The sequence below is a fragment of the Anopheles funestus genome, chromosome 3RL (genome assembly GCF_943734845.2).
Source record: "Anopheles funestus chromosome 3RL, idAnoFuneDA-416_04, whole genome shotgun sequence".
Lineage (NCBI taxonomy): Eukaryota > Metazoa > Arthropoda > Insecta > Diptera > Culicidae > Anopheles > Anopheles funestus.
The window spans coordinates 78,898,024-78,917,244 of record NC_064599.1 but is presented as its reverse complement, the minus strand read 5'-3'; the positions used below and the strand labels follow the sequence as shown (position 1 = coordinate 78,917,244).

General features: G+C 43.6%; 1 protein-coding gene and 1 long non-coding RNA gene across 6 annotated transcripts in view; one reads left to right on the top strand and one right to left on the bottom strand.

The window, feature by feature from the left end:
• LOC125767393 (serine/threonine-protein kinase phg2-like) overlaps nucleotides 1-13,160 on the bottom strand; it is a 71,928-nt gene extending 58,768 nt beyond the window's left edge. The window contains exon 1 of one of the 2 annotated variants that reach the window (XM_049433926.1): nucleotides 12,932-13,160. The gene's annotated coding sequence lies outside the window, so the exon portion shown is untranslated. The remainder of the gene's footprint in view (nucleotides 1-12,931) is intronic. The other variant, XM_049433925.1, reaches the window with a different exon arrangement.
• LOC125767423 (uncharacterized) lies at nucleotides 1,090-5,409 on the top strand. Of its 4 annotated transcripts, XR_007418773.1 has the most exons (5): nucleotides 1,090-1,732; nucleotides 1,808-2,292; nucleotides 2,401-2,574; nucleotides 4,022-4,130; nucleotides 4,185-5,409. It is a non-coding gene; the product is annotated as an uncharacterized LOC125767423 (long non-coding RNA). The 4 variants fall into 4 exon arrangements; XR_007418771.1 differs by having other exon boundaries at nucleotides 1,100-1,732; nucleotides 4,022-5,407; XR_007418772.1 differs by lacking the exon at nucleotides 4,022-4,130 and having other exon boundaries at nucleotides 1,101-1,732; nucleotides 4,185-5,405.
• Nucleotides 13,161-19,221: the final 6,061 nt, after the last annotated feature.

Genomic DNA, 19,221 nt, shown 5'->3' with positions numbered 1-19,221 from the left:
AGTTTTCATCATCAGCATGTTTCTATGTTTAATATTTCTCCACTGCTCCCGACATCGTCTGATGGTTTGGTTATCATGTTGTGGTGTGGAATGTTCGTTCAACTCTGATGTGTTCGGTACAACAGTATACATTCGGCACCCTTTGGTGTGCCGTACCAGACAGACAATTGAGGTTAGTTGAGATGAGCTACCGTCCGTAAAAGTGACAGGTTGTAAGGCGCTTGAGGTTTTTTTTGTTGCTATTTTTTTACAGACATCTTTAGACGACAAAAAGTGGCCTTCATAACGATCAAATGGTTAACGATGAACTTACCAAACAAACCATCTAAATAATGCTTACCCAATAATGAACCACATGTACTTAATATGCTAACTTTATCGTGTGGAAAAATCGAAATTCTTTGTACAAAAACAAGAAAAACCCGAAACACACCCGGCGGGCCCATGTGGCACCTCTCCTGAAGCGTGGCGAATGCTATTCGATGCGGCTCGCCGGGTTAGAACATGCTAATTGTGCAAAACAGCAAAAAGATGGGTAGCTCCCAATATATGTGAGGCGCCATTTTGACAAACTGTTTCAGTGAATTAAGTTGTCGTATCCATTAAAGTGACGCGCTCGTTCCGATTCACTTTCCCGCACTCTGCCCTTGACAGTGCTGTACGGGCACAATGGGAAGATACCAGGGTGTCTTGGACGTGTTCGCAGAAGATGTGAAGAGCACACCACCAATTAGCAATTCATAATGGAGCGATGACTTTACGCAGTGCGGGCAGAAACGAGCTGCTTCTCGTGTTTACTGTCACGAGTGAATGCGTTTTACATGTTTTCAATGAATTGTTTTGTTTTTTTACGAAATACTGTGCATATTTTTTTACAGCCTAAAACCAAAAATTTAGATGTGGAATGCGGAACAAGAATGTTTAACCACTGATCAAATGTGCTTATTTATAAAATTACTTATGCAAAAAGGAAGTATTTTATGATATACCATAGAACCCATTATTCGACAACAAGTTTTTAAAATTCAAGCACTTTTAGTAAGAAAAAGTCTTCCAAAAAATTATCCCCATGTTCATTGGGAATTGTACCTCGTTAAAATATCTTTTTGAAAAACAAAAAATCGCCTTAGTTAGCAAGAAAAGAAATTCAAGTACATCACGCTCTCTGGCACGCTACTTCAAACCAACCTCGTGCTGCTATGTATGAAAAGAACCCTCTCTAGTGACCCTTCCCTCTCTGTCAACAACGGTACCACGAAAACGCCCGAAAACGTACACGAATGCACCTTAAAGTGGACTAATTACAAGTGTGACATACAGCTTCACATGTTTACAAACAAAATGCGTTGACATACAGACGAAGGTGCAAAGACTGGGCATGTAATCACAATGCGACCTCCAAGCGAAACACTTGCTAAGCATCACGCACACAGATGGAAAAGCTTCCCGCGTTTGTGCGGCTATCAAGCGATAAGAAGGTACACACGAAAGGCATAGTTGTGCGTTCCAGATTGCAGTACATTACGATGTCAGTCCACGATTTGACGTTTAGTACGGTGAACGTGATGAGCTAGCAGCTAGTGATTTATTTGTTTTTTTTCTCCCGGCTTCTTCCAAGGAATGATTTATTGTAAACTCCAAATAACTACTCCGATCCGATGGGAGAGTGCGTTAAGGCGTGTTGTTATTGCTGTGCATCCTGCTACAATACACCGATCGGTTGCCTCGGAGGGTTAGAAGAACAAGAAGTGTAATTAATTAATTTAGTGCTAATTTCGTATGCTTCTCGCTCTCTCTCTCTCTGAAGTCTGTGCTGTTTGCTGATACCAGTGCTCGGATTGCTAATCATTCTGTTGGGGCTAGTGTTTGGGATGATCGTAGGACTTGCCTGGCTAGCACAACACCACACCGAACCAGACACTGTTAAACGTATGCTGGCAATATTGGCAAACAGTTCCGCCAGTGAGTCTTTCGGAACGGACGGTCATGCCATTGAGGAGTAGAGAAAGTTACGCTACGATGGACGTGGAGGAGTTCTTATCAGTCGGTTATCGCCACGGAGCAAAGGTACAACAAAACCAACACACTTGCTGGAGGTAGTATGTGCTTGCCGAATGTTTACAGATACCCAGTGACAGCTTTTGTGTCGCATGATTGATATCGGGGTTTATTAAACTAATTGTAGAGGAGAAATTCTTCTTGGAAATCAAGCAGTATGAAGCATCGTATGAAATAACTTTGAAGAAATTTTAAAAGAGTTGTCATGAGGCCCTCAAAAGCTAGCAATTCACAGTAAGTATCTTCCGAATGTGGATGGGAAATCTTCGTCCCATGTTGAAGAAAAAAGATAGGTAACGTTAAGGTCACGTTTGAAACTCACTTCTTCACCATCCATTGCAGACGTTCTCGAATGGTCAAGGAAAAAGCCTGCGTACTCCCGCAATGCGTTACGGCAGATGGCAACTTCAAGATTAGATTTCCCAGATTATCCGACCAGCACCCGATACCGCCTTCATCGTTCAGCAAACACGACCAACGTGTATATAGGATATATAGGTCACCAGGTTCCAAAAAGTAAGAAGGGTTAAGCATAATTAGCATGCAGATTGCGAATGCGATCGACGGCCTGGGCCGAAAAAGATTGATGATGGTTTTGCACTGTGTTCCGTGACGGACGCAGCGTGTGAAACACTAGATACACTAGTCTTTATCAGATAATCAAAGATAGCGTAAAGATAGCGTAAGCTAAAGCAAAAGGTTGCACTAACTTACGACATGGCCTCCCCACCCCAGGGAGGTAAAATCTATCCAGCATTTCCATCACCGATCACTTTTCGGTCGGTTTAATTGATCGACGGGCAAAAATCCTACGCTCCAATTAGCCCGATGCACCGAGCGAGCATAAAACCGGCAGCATAATCGAAACCAAACTGTGTGTGTGCAATAATTTCGCCACCCCTGTTCTCCATCCAACCTTGCCGCGCCAACACTGTCACTTTCACATGACGGACCTGAGCGCGATTTGTTTGCATCTTTGCCTTCTGCATGGCGTTACATAAACCGACACACACCGAGTACCGTGGACCGTTGCAGTTCCAAATGCACCACATAAAATGGTACGAAGCAAACAACAAACAATTCAACTCCGAGGAGGGAGGGTTTCCAATTTCCCACCTTGCGCGCGCCCAGTTCCACCATGCAGCGGCAGCATAGAATAGCATGAGAAGCGGAGCAAGATTGCAGGGAAGAAATGGTACCGCCTGGTGTACAGCATCAAACCGAAGGCCCCGGACTCCTATTCGGTGTCATTTTGGTTTTCTTTTTTAATTTCAAAATTTCATCTCAACTGTACGGAATGCGTTGCGTAGCGGGCAAAAGGGATTTTCGCGTGGAGACCTAGATAGAGACGACGAGGTGAAGAAATGCCCTCCAAAAACGACGCACGCTTTCCAAACAGCAGCCCCTATTGGATGTGTGCCCATTAATTTGTACGCATAATATTTACGCAAATTGGCACTTTCTTCCGTGCGGGACCGTCGGAGTACCCCGTGGGTCATGGAGTTGACATGATTGATTGGTAAAGTGGATGATGGATATCAAGACCCGAGCTTACCGCCGTTCGGAGTTTTTGGGTGTGGTTAGGGAGAAAATGTAAATCTTAAATATTCCACCTCAAAACCTCGAGAAACCTTTCGACAGGCATTCCTATCAGGCAGGTTTAGGTTTACGGCTCAATGTTTGCGTCAGTGATTTTACTAAAAATAGCTTTAGAACCTCCGAAAGAATTTAACGAGCGATCCATAATCATGTCAGCAGTACACTCTAGCATACAAATTAAAGGTGATATACTTTAACAGCATTTTGACCTACTTTTCAATACAATAGCTATCACAAGAATAAGCAATACCGTACGACACCGATAGCGTATGTGCTTTAGACCAGCATGTCCATAAATTATAAATAATTCACCCTTAGCAAGTGATTTTAATCCATAAAATTCATACAATACGCTCCTTCACAGTTTCTGCCGGTTCGGTTCGCAAAACGTGAAACAAGCTCCCTGACAACTGCCATTATTGCCACGCAACGAAGGAAACGATATTCATTACAACTAGCCTCCTGTAGCGCGTGTGAGTGTTTTGTAAGTGCGTATCGACTTACACGTCAATTACCTCATTCAACAGATTGGGGTCTTCTGAGTCACCGAGCAGCACAACGAGGAAGGATTCCCGTCCGGAGCTGGTAATTGACCTCACACACAGTGGAACCGTGGCATGTAAAACATCAACGACGTCTTAAATCACACGGGAGATCTTGGACGTATTAAGCCGAAGGAGACGTGCTTCAAGCCGTCAGCTGGACCGCCAGTTGCATTATTATATGCGTCATAAAGAATTCGCAGTAATGTTCAGCTGAGAGTTTAAAGGAAGAAACTTAAAATAAACCTAATACATTGAGAAGGAACGTCGTTGTGGACATAAACTGAGCACGCTCTTGCGGACGTTTTATGTTGGCTGTGGATATGTGATGTACCTTTATTTTCACGATGGTAACACTGTAATTTGTCGTTAATTTTATTGCACCGTATGGGTATTGTCGTTTCGGTGCTCGTAAAGTTTAATATTGAATCAAACGTTTACTTTACTTGCACGGTGCTGCTGGATAAGTCTATATTCCCCAAGACTTATAAGAGCCAAGCAGGAACTGTAGCATGTTTAACTCCCGCGCGTTAAACTCAAACAAGATCGTCGTCGTAGCGCTATAACTGCAAACCTAAAGATTGCGTAAAAGTGTTGATGCGGGACTCTTGTAGTGCGCCTACCCGGTTCGTCCCGAAAAGTAGGGTACCCATTCCCATTGCCCAAAAAGCGTGAACCACTTCCTAGAACCCATCACCGGTGGGAATTATTGCTCCTTGTTCGAAATTGCATCGAACTACGACTACGCGGCTCTGCGTTATGTGATCTTCTCCTGCTGCCTTTATGGCAAGGAAAGTGTTGCTCGAGTGTTGCTCCCCTCAAACTGGGCCCCCGCCGAAACAAAACGTTTAAAATAGTGCTCCGGGTGAAGGCCCACCAGAAGGCAGAAGCTTCCCACCGCGCGACCATCGTTAACTGGCGACATGACACTAAACAACGCTCCCGGTCCCCGGTGGAGACGCGCGCAGACGAAATGAATACATGCTCCAACAAAATTGGCCACACGCTTGTCCCCTTTCCATCCCGTCTCTCTGGCCTGTTTGCTCCCGGGCTGCTTCGGGAAATGCTTCAGACGACGACAAAAATGGGCCCACACCGTCGATGGGCTCATCGTGGTAGAGGAGTTTTGATGGGAAAAGTAAAAACTCATCCGAAAAAACAAAAACACTCTCATACATACACCACAGCCGACGCTACACAGTGTGGAGGAAGGTTTCTGGGAGGAAGGCTTTACTGCCCCTTGAATGCGATGCAATCGCATGCAGGAAAAGTGCAATGAAATGTGCACTGTAAAGTGAAAGACACCACGGTGAGTCGTCTTGTCTTTCTCGTCGCTCCGCTCCCTCGCGCCCCGCTGCAAAGGCCGCAAAAAATAGACCTCAGCCGTTGTATAACATCCTGGAACGGCGTCAAACGGTAGCGTGACACCGCGCTTACCTCGCTTAGTCCAATTCCTCCTCTTTCTGCGCAGTGTGAACCGTGCTTCTCCCGTCCGAAAAATGGGCCACCCCAAGCTGCGAGGGTTCACGTTGTCACGCAATAATGGCCGCTTGAAGGTCGTTTCGACTTGTGGGGGAGGGAGTGATGTTGGGTGCAGGCTTGCAAATCACTGTTCAATATGTTTGTTACGGATTGTTTATGTGTGTGCGTTGTGTGGTCACATCAATCTTCAGAGTTGAAAAAGTGCTATCAATTGCAAGATGTATATAACCTCATCTTTAAGAAGCAGTACAAGCTGTGAAATTAATTGCCAACATTGCTATAACATCGATCTTGAATTGTTTCAAAACAAAGATTTGACAGCTCGGCTCATTTGCACCTGTCAAATCTGACAGTTACGATTAACATAAGTATACGGAATACTATTCTATTACTCTAATGTTATACTTATTCTGTTGAATGAATCTCTTTTTGGTCTGAATCCATCGCTACTACCACTATGCAAACAAATCCATCTAATCAATTCTAAATCAATACTCGAACGAAGAATACTAGCCGAATTTATGTAAATGTGGGTAATCACAGACCTAAAGGTATGCGCCCACCTTGGAGCTGTTGATCGTGTGTTAGTGTTGGGGTGTACGAGAACCGTTCAAATAGGTAGGTGCCCGCTGCCGATAGGTGCCAATGTCTTCGTCACCATCGTCGATCGTTTTGGATCGCTGCACGGTGTAGAGAACCTGCACCGTTTGCTCTCGGGAAAGGTAGACCTCGCTGATCCGACCCCAATAAGAAAAAAAAAGATGGCGGTGAGCCCGTCGTGATCTTCTTAACCGTACCGCTAGATAGATGGACGATGCCTTGGTGCGATTTCAGCTACGTTCCAGCCCCTATTGCCGCGTGTTGCCGCCTGCGCCAAATGCCAAATGTTGCGCATCTTCACCAAACGCATATTGCTGTGTGTGGATTGGCGCGAGTCGATGGCACATGATGTACGTGCACGAAACTTGCCCGGCAGGTTTTTCCCCCCCTCGTTTTGCTGTGTGTGCCTGTGAAGAAACTGGCTTTTTCTGTGTAGCTGGCCTGGGCTCTACTATTCACAGATTTAAGCTAAACCATCTTTTCGCCGCATATCACCACTACCTGTTGGTGCTGCTGGTAGTAGCAAAAACATGGAACACGATATTACCTTCTATTTATGTGGTTTTTTGGTGTTTCTTTGGCATCAAACCATCACGGCTATATTTAGCATAGGATTTAAATTCCGCCTATCAAATCTTTAATCTGTCTCCAAATTCTTTAATGCTCAGCTCAATTAACTTATGTTTTCTATATTTTCTTGTCTCTCTATCACACAAGGTCACGAAATGGATGGATGTTCTACGAACAAACATCCATGACTCACAGACGAGTTCGATTAACACCCGAGTGACTTACCGATCTTGTCCAGAAACCGGTCCGGCAGGAAAATACAAATTCCTCCATCAGACACACTATCCACTATAGTCCAAGAATCTTGACGTACCTGGTCATCGTGTGCGTGTAAAATGTGACAGATTTTTACTTCACCAAACATTCCACAACGGTGCGATCCCTCACGTACATGTGAAGGGTAACGAATTTTCCTCATCGTTTTACTAACCTAATTCACACATTAGGCAATTACGCAATCGGAATGAGCCCTGGCTCTTTAGTTTTTTGTTTCTATTTTGACTCATGTTCAATGAACGCTTTGCTTCGGTTGGATTCGCTCTCGTTACGCAGTGTACTGCCTCGCTCTTGCACCAGGCAAAACGGGGACTTACGGCAAAAAGCGATTCTCCCAATCACTCCCAACAGATCGCGGGCTACAGCGTCAGTGGTGATCTTCACTGATCACGACATCATCTCCTACTTATGCTGAGGCCTGCGAGAGCACGCTGCACACGCAAGGTCCCCGAAACGGCAAAAGCCGGCCGCGACTGGATTAATGCTCGGCTCGTGTTGAAGATGGTGAAGATCATCGGGCGAATGATCATCAATGTGTTTATGGATGCGTCTCTGTGTGTGTGTGTATTTGTGTGTGTGGAATGATGTCGAAAATCGAACTGCAGAAGCATGTACTAACATTCGCTTACTAGCAGGCACGCCGCTTCACACTAAGCTTCTCGTGAACAGCGAAGCTAAATTTAAATCTTCTATCCACACTCACACATCGACATCAGTACGAACATCTTCAATAAAGTTGGTAGCGAAAGATCAAGTACATCGTTGACCCTCACATAGGTATTCCCCCTTACTATGCACTAAAAATAACCTCAAAATAATGAAAGATTGCAATCATCATCAACGGGGATACTTTATTTTAATATTACTACTGTTGTCGTACAATGCCTCTCAGAAATGATGCAGAGGATCGCCGACGCTTTCGTATGTCCCCGCACGCAAAACAAAAGCTCCTCTAAATTAGCTTCAGGCGGTCACATTCAGCACCATCTTTCGCCACAACCATCAATTGAAACGATCTGTAGCGAAAGGTTTCGTTGCAATCGGTTCAGCATCAGATCAGGCGCACTGCACTGTTAAGTATCTTCAAAAACTGAACAGTAGACTGTACCAAAAAACATCCTCAAAAAGCCTACAGATTTCAACACGGAGGCTCGTTCCTTCACAACAAGTAGCTTGGGATCTTCAAACAGAAGACCCTATCAGCCCGCAACCATATTTGAAGCACAAAACTTCTTCGTTGTGTGCCCGTGCTTGAAATATTCCGGACTAACATCACGGTTTCGGGGCATCCGAAAAACAGATTCGCAAAAGTGTGAAGAAATACACAGTTGCTCCGGTATTGACGCACTTTTCTGTTGACAGAATAAACAATCGGGGTTGGGCAAATATGCTTTGCCGTTTTGGCTTTTGCTACTTTTGCTGCTGCAAAACCAACCTCGCCCTCACCGTGTTGAGTGTGACACCCTGCTCGGACCGCTTCACGGTGATGTGCTTTCTTAACCTTGGGTATGGGTAGCATTCGAACGGAATTCATACATGCCCTCCCGTACATGCAGCTTCCTGCCCGTTTTGCAATTGTAGATTATATCACCACCCGAGCTCTCTTTTCTGTGGGGGTTTCTTTGAGCCCCCCCCCCCCTTTCCAAAGCGGTCCGATACGTTTATGGAACTTGAGCCCACCACACAAGCATCATCATCATACTCCTCCCGAAAAAAAGAGCACAGCAAAGCCCCATTCGCACACTTCAAAGCATAACCGAGGTACCGAAAGTAACTATCAGCTTTTTGTGCACAAAGCGGCACTTCTTGGCACCTTCTTTTTTCTTCCTCTTGGTAGAGGGCGGCAAACGAGGAATGAGATAGATTCCCACGATACAAATATGGCTGAATGTGCTCCTGTCAGCAAAAATTTGCAATCGTTCCCGACATGCTTCGTCTCCCTACACGCGGGTAGGGTGGACATTAGACCATTGTCCAAACGTGTGCGCCCCAACGAGTTTATTTGCTGTATGTATATGTGTGTGGGGGGTTTTTTCTGCGTAAAGAAACATTTTTTCTCTTCTTTCACATGGGAACCTCACCATCTTAAAGCCAGGAGACAGGTTATATTTATGCTCACAATACGGTCCCATCCAGGCAAACAAACAAACAACTTCTGCGACCAAACAAGTGACGAACCCACCTTCTTCACGAGGTGCGAGGTTCTGCGATCGAAAGCTCGTGTTTGAGACTTTAAGACCTGTTTGCTAAGATACGGTGACGGAGAAAGGGGAATGGACGGTATTTTTACACTGCCTTAATTATGCATGACAGGGCTGGACACCTCCACCTGGACCCCTTGTGGGAGGGAGTGGAAGAGGTTACCTGTTGCTTAATTATATCATTAGCTCGCATTGCTTTCCGGACTCGCTTGGGGCCGGATATGTATTTTTTTGCGTCCGGAAAAAGTTTAAACGTACCGGACCGTTTACATCCTTCACAGTTTGGTGGATGAAAATGTGCTTTTCCGTTTGTCGCTTTTCACGCGAGATGGCTTTTCTGGGTGCAGAGCACTTTGTGTGTTTGTGGAGGAGGAGCGATTGCATCATTCGAACCCGAAAAGGGGGTTTGTCTAATTTTGAAGTGTACGCACCGCTTTTGCAAGGGTTCGCTCATGTTCCATTAGCTATCCTCATTCGCTTTGACACCTGCAACGGTAAAGCGACGGCCAACAAGGTGATATCGTGCAAGGTGGTTCCAGTCCACGGTAAACTGGAAGCATTGGATTGTCCTGCGATGATCTTCGATGTAGTTGGATCAAATCTTGAAGCCTACGGTACGAGTCTTTACAATGTGTGTGCATTCCATTCGATTTGAACTGTTTCCGACGCCATACCATTTCTCTTCGATCTGCGAGTCTTTGCAATTGCAAAGCGGAACGGAAGAAGAAGAAAAAACATCCAAATGGCATTCCATTGCTGCACAAATCGCAACAAAGCGCTTTCGTTTCAAGCATTTGCAGCAAAGCTGCAGATAAATTCCTCAACAAGATGAAAAGAGTGAGTGATCCGACTCAATCGTACTACAAAGATTCGCTTCTATGTGATCCACTGTCGAGGAGAAAACATTGTTTAATACTTTTGTAAGATTAATTCCTCCTTGTTTTAAGGCTATCATTATACAGCGTTTTACAGGCTATTTTTTCTGTCAACTGACATTTTAATTTCTGTAAAGGGCTACTTCATCGTCCAGTCCAGTTATATTTCGTCACCTTCAACTACTATTTTTATCGACCTGTCAAGCATGTTTCAGAATGTCCTTAGATTTTTCGTCGGGTTCTGAGCCATGAAAACGGTGAAGATTCTGCTGTCCATATTAATAACCAATATAAATTAAAATAACAGAATATCTTGAAGTTAGTAATTCAAAGATATTGTGTTATTTTAATTTATATTGGTTATTAATATGGACAGCAGAATCCTCGCGGGTTTCATGCCTCAGAACCCGGCGAAAAATCTATGGAAATCATTCTGAAACACGTTTGACAGGTCGATAAAAATAGTATTTAAAGGCGCCGAAATATAACTGGACTGGACGATGAAATAGCCCTTTACAGAAATTAAAATGTCAGATGACAGAAAAAAAGCCTGTAAAAAGCTGTAAAATATAATTCACAATTTCATACCACTTTGCTAACTACATTTCAAAAATACATTCCCCAATGATAGAGATGTTAACTCTCTTTGCATTTTCCGCACAGTTCCATCTGTCGAATGGGTGGTGAAATTTAATTAACAGAAATACTGCTATCCAAAACCCAAAGAAAAAAACCTTAAACGCCAATCATAACAAACACTTTAACCAGCTCATAACGAGCTCAAAACGATCCATCTCCGTTTACACTTACCATCAACCTTCAACCAGCGCGGGAAGCATAAACGCCCTTTCCTAGTGCAGCAGCAAGTTCCATGCGTTATGCTCTCCTAAGCAAACGCCTCGCAAACATCCTCACCGGGCCTCACCCCAAACCGTGGACCGAGAAAAGCTTTGCATTCCACACGCCGGGCTGCATTTAGTGTGCAACATTTTTTTTCTTCAGCTTATTTTTCTTTTGTTTTCAACTATCCTCCACCCAAAAACACTAACACATACACACACCAAAAAAAACCATATCCAGCGATACAATGGAAAAACGCTAATTGGTGCAGGTGAAAAGCACTTTTCCTTCGCGCGTTATGCACTGGTGTAACAATAACAGTAACACTGGACCACCTTCCTTCATTTTCCGGTCACCCACTTGCAGCACCCACGGGGCGGAGGCCTCACTGCCCACCGGTCAACAGCATACGAGAGAAGCAACTCTCTCAAACATACGCACGCACACACACACACATATGAACACGTTTTCCACAAAACGACGGTACCACTTCGTCACATGCCGGATTCGGAGAAAGGAAACGAAGCGCCCCCAAAAACCGGAAGAAGCCTGAAACGGATTCAAGATTGCAGGAAAGAGATACCCCACCGGTGGGGTTCAAAAGGAGATAGCAAACCAAAACCAAACCACTTCGAATCAGAGCGCATTAGTTAAGTCGCGAAGTTTGCCGGTTTTCGCGGATTCGCAAAAAGGGGAAGTTATCGGTAGAAGTTATGTAAAGTAGTATCTCCGTAGTATTGGGGAGATCATGCCGATCAGTAATCAGGAAATCATCATGGAAAGAACAAGGTCATCAAGAGTAGGACCATTTGATTCAAATCGACGTTCAAAGTCCCCAATGATCATACTTATCAAATCTTCATAAAGAAAGGCAGCATAAAAATATGATCTTTTACAGTATATAATTTAAATGGAAAAAAGTGACATTTGACACCAAACATCACCTGTACGAACCAACACACACCCCCAACAGAGAGCAAAGTTTGTCATTATTTGTTGTGTTGGTTTTTCCATACGGTTCCCTTCCGCTTTTCCGCTTCCCTTTTGAGCGGGTAAACACATTTATGGTCTACAGTAAGTATGCACGCGGCAAGTGCTTCTACTACTTCGAAAGCCATGTAAACATTCACGAACACACGTGCAGATAAAAAACAGGTCGCACGAAACGGAACGATTAACGTAACGATTTGTCTACTGAAAAAGAAAACAACACACGGGTTTGGTGGGCTTGTGTCACCGTAGGACGTCACCAACGGCAAGGTCTTGCGAGAAAGAAGAGCTTTTTTAAATTATGCTATGAACCCTTTTTAACTGAGCAACATATAATGTTGCTATCAATTTTCTTAAGCTCATTCCCCTGCCTGCGATACACGTTGTAGCACCCTTCAATGGTTATTGGTCCGTTTTTGTTTGCTTGTACTTTGTTTTTCTTATTATATTTGTGTGTTTCCCTCCCCGTTTTTTTCTGCACGAGCCAGCTCCTTAACTTTCTTCGCTTTTCACTGGCACAACACACGCCGGCACAAGCACTCCGAGACGCTGAGAGGTCCCACTTTTGTTTGGCCGTTTTTTTTGCATTCGTACGGGGTGAAGGGAATTGAAATGTTTTGCTTTTCCATATTTCTGTCACCGGATTTTGCCTTTTATTTCGGGTTCGACACGAGTTTTTTTTGTTTGTATTCCACCTTCTTCTACTGGTTGGGAATTTCCACCGGAAGTGAGTGCTTCCGTTTTGGAACGAGGTACGCGGCACCAGTATCACCCGTCGGAATGTCAAAGAACCAGTCAGAGTAACAGTCGCACTCACAACACATAATAACCCGCAACGTTGGATTGTGTCGATGGCAAGTGGGTAGATAAGAGAAAAAAATTGACGAATGATACGTACGAAAGACTTAAACGATCGCTTGCGAACGGAACCGCGACGAACAGAAAACACAGAGTGCGGTAATGGACGACCACGCTCTGCGCGCACGGACTGTGTTGCGTACACTGATCACGGGGCAAGATCGCGCGCACCCGAACCGTACCCGCCAATGTTCGCGCGGACGTAAAGCTATTGGTGGTGGGGATGCTGCCCGCGACGGTGGCCCAGGTCCGTTCCGAATCAGCCGATTCCGAAGGGCGTCGCAAAGAGAGTGAGAAACGAAAGACTCAAAGACACGAACCCGAACATCGGCGAACAACAACAGCTCCGGCGGTAGGTGGTTAATGTGTGGTTGTTGACTGTGAAAGGTGTACACGGTGGCTGTTGGCATCGCTGGTAGGTGGGATGGCATCAGCCTGTCTGCGTTTGCGTACGCAAAAGCCCCGTTTCTTGCATGTACGCTGGTTGGCGGCGTGTGATAGACGATAGACGTATGGTTCAAATGGTTGCACATACACGGACGACTGGTACGTTACTACAGGCCGTTCAGGATGCTCGAGAGAGGTGCAGCGAAAAGTGCATTTAAATTCATAATTAGATTCGAGAATTCGTTCGAGGACTAGGATATCAACAAAAAATTATTTTCGATGTGGTCTAATCATAAAAGAGTAAAATTAATTTTAAACAAACGACTAAGCTTAAGTAACTTCTCATTTCACCCTTCAATATCATCAGCTGAGCATGTGATATCGTGTCATTCGCTGTGTCCAACACAGTACGCATACATCTATTCAGACTTCAGAGGTCCGGTGGGGGAGTTGGCAACGAGCTAAAAACACGATCCCCCCATCGACTAGGAATCGTCCGAGAGATACATACCTAACTTGAATTTGCTTTCTTCCTGGGTATCCTTCTCTCATTGCTGGGATTATAGTCACAAATCCTCTCTTTTGCTCACGAGTCACGAGCAAATATTCGTACCGCCAGATGGATGAAGGCACCAAGAGGATGCTGTATGGCTCTTTGCAGGCAGCCTCCAAAGATCGCACTTGCATCGCGTCTTGCAAACCCAACCGAAGAGCCATCGAGGAGAGCAACCTCTTGTAAAGTGTAGGCAAATAAAGTGCAAGAGAAATATTTATCTAACCGTGTGTTTTTCCCACCACAGCAGCAACAATGTAGCGTTGCTGTGATTGCAACTGGCAAAGAACATCTATGGAGTGGCTTTGGAGAAAAAGTAAATTTGACGCAAGATTTATATAGAATTTTGCATTAGTAATAACTATTGTGTTACTGTAGCCTTTAATGAAATTGTATATCTTTGAAAGTATCCATATAAATAGCAAACGATCAATTCATCTCCAAGAAAATCGCGTTTCGATCATTGAGCAAATAAAAGCTCGACAACTTCGACTGTAGTCATGCGGCAGGTCTCACACAGACACACTCGTAATAAACTGCCCACGAATAATTGGTACCTTAGCAACAAAGTTGCACATTGCACTACACCTCCGTACTACCAGGATGGATGTGATGGGATGAGTCGATAAGTCTTTCCTGGTACTAAACACAACGGTGGTGGACGGGAAGTGATAAACATAACTTGCCGTGAGAAGAATACTGTCGGTGGGCTTCAGGAAAGCGTTGTGTAAATTGTAGTGTTTGTTCTTAGCGATGTTGAACAATAATAGTAGAAGAGTGGATCATGCTTTAATCTTTCTTTAATCATGCTTTAATTTTCTTACAATTTAATAAAAAGAAAATATTGTGAAACAATCGAAGCTAAAACACTAAATACTAAACTCTCGTGATCAATTCTTTCTATGTCAATAAGTCACGAAAATTGTTTTGGCAGTTAGATATTAACTACTAACATACTAACATACACTACCGGGGAGCGGCCCGGTGGTGTATGTGATAAACGGCGCCTGTCCACACGGCAGGGCCGGGTTCAAATCCCAGCCGGGTTCAAGCCAGAAATGGCCGGCGTGACCTGTGTAAAGTCGTTAAAAGCCAAGAAGAGAGATACTAACTACTGTCCGGTTCTACTTAAAGTGCAATGTTCAAGCGTAACCAGAGGCCCTTAATTCAAAATTAACAGCATATTTTGTTTGCCCATTTCATCATTAACCAGAGCTCATCGATTAAACAAATTATCGGCAATAAAAATGGTACTACCTTGCGTTCAAGGTTTTCAAATGTTTACTGCGCACAGCAATTCTAATAGCCAGAATACTTTCCTGGTACGGTCACCCTTTTTTTACCGATCAATTTCAACTCCATTCGAAGCGGATTTTATCCCTCCCTTTATGACTTGTCGACACACTTGTCACACAATCACTTTGTTACGTTTGTTTGAGAAGGGTGCCATATTTCCTTGCATTAAAAAAAATCTGCTATGGAATGGACGCGACACTGCTGGTCACCAACTTTCCTGTGCACCGTTACGCTCTCCCACAGGGCTAAAATACCGGTGTGGATATGGATATGTCGGTTTGCAGCGCGGAATAGAACAACCGGCCGCGTATGACAACGATGCTCATTAACCGTTAACAATGAACGCATCCGTCCGAAAATGTCGCCAGCCCTAACTGTTTCCCGGCGGTGTGGTCTAGAGTGGTTTAGCCATCGCTTACCGCCTGCCGCTTGGTTAACATCATCGCCGAGTGAAGATGTCAAGGTCGACGGTGCTTTGCCTGACGGTTCGGCTGGAACGGAGCGAAGGAAGCCGTTTTCCTTGACGCTATGGAAATTGATGCCCGGTGTGCCGATGTGGCCCGACAGGCACACTAGCGAAAGTCCAACTGTGTTGCTGATGATCTAACCTTCTCTCGCGCGCGTTTGTCGCTTCCCTTCTGTGTTCGCAGTTAATGCGAACCTGACACCTCGGAACTAATCCGGCCAACTGTGTGGAATGTGTAGAATGTCGGCAAGAGATAGTGGCGATCGGTGCACGCTCGCGCACTCATACTAAATGGCCGTATCCGTCGCTAAGCGCAGCGCGTACCATTAGTGAGATCCGGCGTTCGCACCATTTCCTTGATATTTCAATCACCCCGGCCCGGATCGTTAGAGCCGCGCTCGGCTAAAAACCGTGTGTCGTGTGCCCGCACTGGAATCGTGCTGGAGACGATACGATTTCAGCTGACCTTTCAGTTCAGGTGGCTCACACGGTGCGCGGTGACTTCAATTCGCACCAAGCGACGAACCTTCTCCTTTTTCGCCGGGATGGTATTGATGTGTGTACATCAAGACAAATATTGCGCCGTTGGATTTATGAAATGAAATGTGGTACAATTGGGATAAGAAGAAGACGATCTATTGAAGTTAAAGTCCTTCGTGGTAAAACACACAAAAAATACAGGACGCGAAAAAAATGGACTCCATTGTCTTAATGTCATATGTGTAACATTTGAACTTAAGTTATGTAAAAGTAAAAAAGGATCAATAAACATCAAAAAGACAGAAAGATCAATCAACCTTTGAGCGATTTGTTGCGCAAAATCTCAACTACCCCTTAAATGGTAAATTATTAATTATTTCAAGGTAAATCATCCATCAAAGCTCCCGATATAATCAAGCCACCAAACAATCCCTATCCATTCGATCGCATAAAATAATGCACCTATCATGTACTGTGTTGCGTTCCAAAACTTGTTACTTTTCGACCAACAAGTGGACATAAATTAACTCGCAGTAACATAACTCAGCGCACATTATGTGGCCATTGTGTGTGGAAAAGAGCAAGAATGCAAACTGAATCGCATGAAACGATAAAAAAAGGGAAACGAAACTAACCATTAATGGTGAACATTCAGATACAATTAAAATGGTGATTCACAATTCAACATCAAACAAATATCTGATTCTATTAAATCAAAATCGTTGTAAACATGTGCGCTAGAATGGGGTGCCTTTGGTGCTTCCTGGAAGCAATATATTCTTTGTAATTATATTCCTAACCTCATGAGGTGTGACTTTTGTATATAAAATGGCGAGAGAATAAAAAACGTTCCACCGTGATGAATCGGCAAACAACGCACGCATCGAGAATTGATCACGCTTGACGGTGTCTTTTGGGATATTAGCGCGAAACTTATACTACAATTAAAACCAAATCAATTGCACAGTTCCTGTCATTCTCCGGTGGCTCTTTAGACAGCCATTTGCAATTAGTATCACATCTGTCAACTGTTAGATCCGTGGCCCCCCCCATGAAGGATGTAAACACATACAAACACCTTGGGAAGGTGTTGAAGGTAATCTTATTCGAGGTCTACTAACATTTAATTCAACGGCCAAGTCTCCGAAGGCTATTCCTATGAAGTGAGACAACAAAAGGCAAACGTCGAAAACATAACCTTAAATAATCAACTCAAATGACAATTAAATTTGTCCGATTAATATGCTAACAAACGTTTGTACCTTTTTTGATTGTAGCCCACCAAGATCACCTTTCTAAGATCGCCAACGAACGATGCTGTGGTTAAAACTCCCAAACCAGACCCCACCACCGAACCCTTCCTCCCACCGACCACACCCACACATAACGGATGGAAAGGGTAGTTAAACCCATTTATCTTGTTGTTTGTTTTTTTGACTTTTAAGTTGTGGTATTTTAGTAGCTTTGCGATTTACCATTTGTTTCCTTCAACCGTACGTTTTGCCATTCTGTTTTGGTTCTGTTCCTTTTTCGGTACTGTTGCTTTGTGATTTGTTTTGTATACTTTTTTGTGCGTTCTCTACTTCAAACCTGACTTTTATTACTTTTGCCACCCGGTGATACTTGTTATTACTGGGCTTTATTATTTACACAAAAAAAGACTTCTCTTCGTTTGTCTTTAAGGCTCTAGCCAGCCGAATGTGTGGTACAGTTACGGTTCGGGTGTGTTGAAAGGGAAAATAAAGCACCAAACCGCGTGTGGACAAGGTTGAATTTTCATTTCATTTGCCTCCGCGTCAGGCTCCGTGCTGGGCTTTGGGAGGCATGTGTATCTCCACCCTTCCACAAACAGACGCGGGATTCAAAATTAGTTAAAACACATGCAATACACCACGTCAAGGTTAAAATGGTGCAATTTTGTGTGTCTTTGCTGCCCTAAATTACGTCTGAGGCGATGGTATACAAGCGCCAAAATTGGGTATCTTACCCGTGTAACCATTAAACGCGATCAATTAGTCAATGTCGTTGAAGTGGTTATTTGTGTTTGTGTGTGCCCGATATAGAATGTTTCACCCCCGCTGGATTTCTAGGGGGAATAAAGGACAAGGAAGTAAAAAAAAATGTACGGATACCCTTGCTCCAGTAATCAACCATATTGAGGTGTGGTGACCAGACCTTGAAGGGTTTTTTTTAAACAATTTGAATGATCCGCTCCCGTTAACAAATGAAACAATTTAAAAGTAAATTTTCTTCCATCCCATCGCATTCAAATTGAGGATTAAGTCACACTAAGATAAGGCGTGACTTTTTTTAAAAACTCTTTTAAATACCACACGTTCGCATGGGCGGTAGCAAGAGCATGATGAGAAAGTGATGTGACGTAAAGTACGAAAACAACAACAAAAGAGCAATAGAATGCCATTTTACGAAACAATCAAATATACTAATCAGCTCCTAACAAGCGCTTTTATCTCTCAATATCATCCCCTCACAACCTTCCCCCCCTCATTCTCCATGCAGCAACAACAACCCAAAAATACAGGCGGGTACGTAACAAATGGACCCAAAATACGAAAGTGCGTCCAAAATGAATGAATAAAGGGTCTTTCGTTTCGTTTTTTTTTTCTAGCGTATCGAGTGCCGTTAATTGCCGGTTCGGCAGACCATTTCCATCAATCGCTGACGGAAATGGTCCATTTTCAATCAGCTCACTTCCGAGCAGCAAAGATTCGAATATGATAAATTTGTTCCACCTCCGTGTGGTAGTACACATTCACGCACAACGCTGAACAGTGACATATAATGGGTTTGAAAAATGAAATAAAAATGATAAAAAAAATAAAACAAAATTAATTTTTGATGATAATAAAACAATCTATTAGGATGTTTATAAAATAATATGTTTCCTTTGCATAGTGACATAAACATAAAAAATATAAGTACCTATTGAGTTAGTTAATATTTCCCAAACATTAAATACACTGTTTCTACCATAACATTAGTTCTAGTGCATATAAACAAATAAATAAATTCTTTTATAAAGAAAAAATAAATTTGAAATAAATTTTAGTAAATAATTTACTAAAACATCGCGTTTGACAACTCCGTACGTAATGTCATACAAATAGTACACATTACTGGTTTAGTA